The sequence below is a fragment of the Ascaphus truei genome, chromosome 8 (genome assembly GCF_040206685.1).
Source record: "Ascaphus truei isolate aAscTru1 chromosome 8, aAscTru1.hap1, whole genome shotgun sequence".
Classification (NCBI taxonomy): domain Eukaryota; kingdom Metazoa; phylum Chordata; class Amphibia; order Anura; family Ascaphidae; genus Ascaphus; species Ascaphus truei.
Window position 1 is genome coordinate 42859358 of NC_134490.1, and position 6287 is coordinate 42865644.

The following is a 6287-nucleotide window of genomic DNA, read 5'->3' on the forward strand; positions in this document are numbered from 1 at the left end:
TGCTGCTGGGCCCCAGCAGCTGCTGCTTTGCCAGGCCATATGAGAACAGGGGAAACACTTGTTAATTTTGGAGAGAGGCTCCCAGGTCTATATCCACATTGTGTCCATTCGGGACTAAGGTTTTTAATGTGCGGATTCATTTGGTCTCTAATTTTGACATTTGGTAGACATTGTCTCCTCCCCAATTAGGCTCTAATACATCTATACCAATACACTTGAGTCCTGCTGGGTTCTGGTTGTGACACTCTTTTTGAAGTGTCTTGATAAGTTATGCTGCATAAACCCTTTCTAAATATTTGTGATGTGTTCAGCAAATCTTAATTTTACGTTTCCTGGTCGTCCAACCGATTTATATTGTTTTGCACACGGGCATTGTATAAGACATTACTGCATTTTGTGAATCACAATTTATAAAATTATTGATAGTATATTCCTTCATAGTTTGAGTGGAGGAGGACCTTTTTGACCTGTTTCGCCTCTTGTGGATTTAGTTTGCACATTTTGCATTTGAGGCATTTATAGAAGCCTTTAATATTGAGAAATGATTGAGATCTATTATCCTTAATGGATTTAAGACAACTAGGAGCAATAGCTCTTCTGAGTGAATTTGCTTTGAATATTATTCAATACAATTTTGAATAGAATCCCAAGTTTGTAAAGTCATTATTTGCCGATTTCGCTCTGCATACACTGCCTATACCCCGATCAAGGATTTCCCGCAGTGAGGTGACGTCTTTGCCAGTTGGGAGTCGGAGCGACGCAGGAACGTGATCCACGACTGGAGGCGACGGACGACTCGGCAGAGAAACTGAGGTGCTGAAACACCGAGACTAAGCGGCACAAGAGACTGGATATGATCCGTCTCATCAGTGTGAACGCCTGATCATAACCTGGAAGCCAAAGTGGAGCCTGGATGCGGTGTACAGCCAGAGGTGGAGGACGAAAGTTTTTATTCAGCAGAGGGGCAAAGAGATCAGCACCAGCCTGATTTACAGTCAGAGGTAACTGATGTGTGGTCACAGAGGTAGAGACGCCAAGATGCCAGGAACAAACAAGCACACTCAAATGGGATCTTTTATATATTTATTTATACAGTGTATGTATGTAATATATATATACACACACACACACACACACACTGACAGGGGTAATGGTGGGCTAAATCTTTATTCAGAGCAGCCAAATCTACCCGTACTATCAGTCATGCAGTAGCTGCAAAGGCAAATCAGATCTTATCTTGCATTAAACTGGGTACGGATGGAAAGGAAGAAAGCAAAATGATGCCACTGTATAAAGCATTAATAAGACCACACCTTGAATATGGAGTAGTTTTTGGGCACTACGTCATAAAATAGACATGGATCTAGGAAAAGTACAGTGAAGAGCCACCAAATTAATAAAGGGGATGAAAAATCTGATTTGATTTGACAAAGTCCCTTGCGGGATGAAACGCGTAAGAGGTTCTTAGCTTCATGATGTTTGTTCCCTTTTTTTTCAATAAATTAGTCGTTTTTTGTTAAAGCTGCGTGTGGTTCTCTACTTACCTCAGTGCACCGCTTCTTCGTTTGGCTGATTTGAGGAGAGATTAGCTAAATTAGATTTTTTTACATTCAAAAATTGGTATCTACGAGGGGATATGATAACTACATACAAATATTCAGGGTCAACACAAGAAGTTTTCAAAATAACTATTCATTCCAAGCGCAGTATAAATTACACAGGGTCATCCCTTTAGGTGGGAGGAAAAGAGATTTCACCAGGAACAAAGGAAAGGGTTCCTTACATTAAGGGCAGTTAAAAATGTGGAATTCATTACCAATGTTGACGGTGATGGCTGATATGATAGGTATCATTAAAAAAAAAGTTGGACATCTTTTTAGAAAGGAAAGATATATAGGGATATACCAAATAAGTAAACATGGGAAAGATGTTTGTCCAGGGAGAAATCCATTTTTTATGTTAGGAACTAATTTATTTTGTGACTCGGTTGTCGGTGGGTAGACTTTTTTTATTCAGAGCCTCTAAAAGTGAAACTTAAAAAGAGCTTTCTTTCAGCAAAGTAGAAAAATAAAACAGCACTTATTCCCTCGCCTGTTGTCTCTGTAAATTCCCCTTAAATCTTAGATTGTAAGCTCTTCGGGGCATGGATTTCCTTTCCTATTGTCTGATTTTGCTGCAATTATTGTATTATTATAATTCCCTGTACTGTATTCTTTGTGAAGCGCTGAGTACACTTTTGGCGCTATATAAATAGACATACAATACAAGTCCCGATAAGGGCTATACCCTTTGCCAGAAAAAGGGGAGTTCAAGTTGTGTTATCATAGGGAGTGAAAAACAAAGTGTCCAAAGAAACAGAACTTGTGGAGGGTTCTCTTGACTCCATCGTCAGAGTTCCAGGGTGTTTGTCTCCCTGGTTCCCACTAGGGTTTAGCAATGCACCGATATTTAGTAATATCGTGAAAACATAATAACATAATCTCCTGGAGTGCCGATATGGGAGATTACCTGTTGTTGCGATATTACGGGATGCCTGCGGTCAGAGGTGCAGCTTTGAAGCTACTGCTGTGCTGTCTTTCTGCCTCTCTCTCCCTGAGTCCACCTCCCTCCCTTTTTTCTGAATGCTGACTCAAAGGGTAGGGGGATGAGCTTCAGGCAGCATGGGGAGGGAGAGTGTGGAGAGCAGTGGGCTGCAGCAGGGAAAGGTAGGAACTTCTCTCTTCACTTTTCTTTTGTTAAGCCCTCCATCCCCCTCCACCTGGGGCACTTAACTCCTTCCTCCCCCTCTCTCCCTTCTGGGAGTGGGACCCTTAACCCCTTTCCCCTCTTTGTCCTGTGACTCTTAACCCCTTCCTTCCCTATAGGACATTTAAACCCGTTCCCCACCCTCCACATGGGAATCAACCTCTTCCCTAACCTCCCCATGGAACCCTTGACTCCTTGGTCTCTCCTCTTGGGACCCTTAGGCTGAGTCCATAGAGACTGCAGCCGTGCGGAGGCGCGCACAGGCTGAGGGAAAGCGGTGCTTTTCCTGGCCTTAGTTTGCGCGCCGTCCGGGGCGCGGGCCAGTGACGTCACGTAGCTGGTTCGCCCTCATTGGGCGAGCCGCAAACCAAAAAAATTTTAAGAGCTACGCCTCCGCACGCCTGCGGAAGCGTGCGCGAGCCCCTGCTAAAGCCGCTCTCATTGCGGCTGCAGGAGCTCACTGACCAGCATCAGCGCGCCTCAGCACGGGTCAGCGGATAAGCGCTGACGATGGACTCAGCCTTAACCACCTCCTCTCTCCCCCCTGGGATCCTCAACCTCCTTTGTCACCCCTGCATTTAATCATTTTTCACCTCCACTGCTTCCATCGCCATAACACCCCCCTCATCCCATCACTTTTGCCCTTTAATTCTGAACATTTTTATAACCAGATTTTTTTGACAATTTTCAATTTTTCAAACGCTTAATCTGTTGGTAAGAAAGCACCCCAAGTTAAGGCTTTCATTAAGAACTTTTAGAGAGATTGTGTCTAACAAATGTATCCATTCTGCATCAGTGTGTAATAATTAATTGGATCGATTTCCTCCATGTATTAGGGGCCCCACTTGATCAATGATCATGTGTCTTAATGTAGGCAATAGATGCCCCTGTTCTGCAAAATGATGAGCAACCATTTCTTCTGATGTTACATTTCTCAGTGCGCTCTAATGTCTGACAATGTAAGGTCATTATCTCCTGGAACACCCACTCAGTTTTTCCAACTTAAAACAATCCACAAGGGCACTTGATATATATAACAAATGTGCTCATACAACAGAGTCTATGTTTAATAGTGATTTGTGTGCCACAATGTGAGTGTGCGCGAGCAGCTCCTGTCAAGATATACCCAGTAGTGGAATTCAGAAATTTTAGCAACCGTTCTCTCACCTTACAGCCCTTTCATAGTGAAAAATCACCATCATCAGCTCTCCCCCTCATCATCTTCAGATCGCCCACTCATCATCAGCTTATCCCCCTCAACATCCTCAGATCTCCCCCAGTCCCCCTCATCATCCTTAGATCTCCGTAAGTCCCCCTCATCATCCTCAGATCTCCCCAGTGCCTCTCAAACCTTCCCCAGACCACATCAGATCTCCCCCAGTCCCCTCATCACCCTTAGATCTCCCCTAGTCCCCCTCAGATCTCCACCAGTCTCCTTCAGCATCTTCAGATCTCCCCCAGTCCCCCCTCAGCATCCTCAGATCTCCACCAGTCCCCATCAGCATCCTCAGATCTCCCCCAGTCCCCCCTCAGCACCCTCAGATCTCCCCCAGTCCCCCCTCAGCATCCTCAGATCTCCCCCAGTCCCCCCTCAGCATCCTCAGTTCTCCACCAGTCCCCATCAGCATCCTCAGATCTCCCCCAGTACCCCTCCTCACCCTCGGATCTCCCCCAGTCCCCCTCAGATCTCTCCCCTCTCCTCCTCCATGCCTACCTGGGTGGACACAGGCACGGGGAGATGGTATGCGGCGGCTGGCCCCCGGCTTAAAGAATTAGCCAGTAGAAGAATCACGTGAGGCAGAGCAGGAGCAGAGCAGCACGAGAAGAGGAGCGCACTCTAGCAGCAGATACTGGAAGTTCCGGGTCAGACTGCTAGGTGGCGCTCCTCCCCTGCAGTCCTGCGCTGCCTCAAGTGATTCTACTACTGGCTAATTCTTTAACACCTGGGGCCCTCTGCCACCGTCGCATACCATCTCCCCGTGCCTGCTTCAAGAATTAAGCACCGGTTCTGCAAACTTGGGAAATTCCAGGAACAGGTTTGCACGAACTGGCAGAATCCCACCACTGCATATACCTACACATGGTATAATTTGTGCACCGATAGCAACCCGTTTTAACAAAAGTTTTAGGTTGTGTCGGTATATCTGTGGTCTGTGCAAGCCAGTCTCTGAGGTTTTTAGCCCTCCTGTAGCTCATGAGAAGTATGTTGCACATTATTTTGGGTAACTGTGAATCAGTTGAAAGGATTTCCCAATTGGTGGAGATCACTTTCGAGGCAGAGTATGAGATTAATAAACAATTAGTCCATATGGTGCAGTTCTTGAGTAGTCCAAATCAATAATCCAAATCAATAAACTGGGACGCTGATGATTCTGAAAGTTCCCCCTAGAATGGGTTAAAAAAAAACACACAAATTGCGCAGTATAGCTGAACTGATGTGGTCTAAACACAGTGCACCTACTTACAAGATTTCTCTTGTTGTTTTCAATTGAGAGAATCTGTGCTTTAACCTCTTCTTTCCTGCTGCAGTCACGAATCCCACGTGAAATTCCTCAATCTTCCTTTTCTTTTGCCACTCCCGGATACCAGATGGTAGATGGCATAAAAGAGGAGAGAATACAGCAAGGATAGTGTAGTAGAGTATAAACAATTTATTAAAAAACAACTAAAACAGCCAAATGGTAACTCACATGCGGATGTGGTATAAAATCAATGCTAGGATGCCGTCCGCTACTTGTTCTGAAGTCCCCTTCCTTCCCGCAACTCAGACAGGGCGATATTGCCTCCTCTCTGCAGTAATATTCCAATACGCAAACTCCCCTAGACACCTGGCACTCATGCTTGGAGAGCTGGTGAAGTCACCACTGTCAAGCATGAGCGCGGTCAGCGCTAGCGGTCCCGCAGCCTAAGGCCTGGGACATAGTTGCTTGCCGAGTGCGGAGGCGCGCTGAGGCTCAGGGAAAGCGGTGCTTTCCCTGGCCTTACACAGCGCGCCGTCATGGGCGTGTCGGGGGCGGGTCAGTGACATCACGGAGCTGGTTCGCCCTCATTGGGCGAACCGCTCACGTGACCGGCCCTGCGCTCCGGCAAGCAGGAAAATATGAAGACTCGGTGAGACACACGCTTCCGCAAGCGTGTGGAAGTGTGCCCGAGCCCCTGCTAAAGCCGCTCTCATTACGGCTGCAGGAGCTCAGTGCCGAGCAGCAGCGCGCCTCAGCGCGCTGACCATGCCCGAGGCCTAAGATGTTGAGCTGTAGAAGTGCGTTATAGTAGACATTTTTTATGTCCCTCCTCTAGGTGCTTTTTTTTTTTTTACCAGGACAGGGAGGTCGGTCGGGGGTTCCCGATTCTCGAGATACTTAATTGGAAAGATGGCGCTGGTACTTTCTTGTATTTAAGTCCTCCATGTGATACAGGACATTTCTTTGTGGCTTCCTATTTGCCAACCTGACTTGGTAGGTTTGAACTGCCATTTTGTTAGATCTGTCAGTATCTCAGGATCCAGGGGTCCCCAAAGCTAAATAAATAAACGGTTGAGCTCT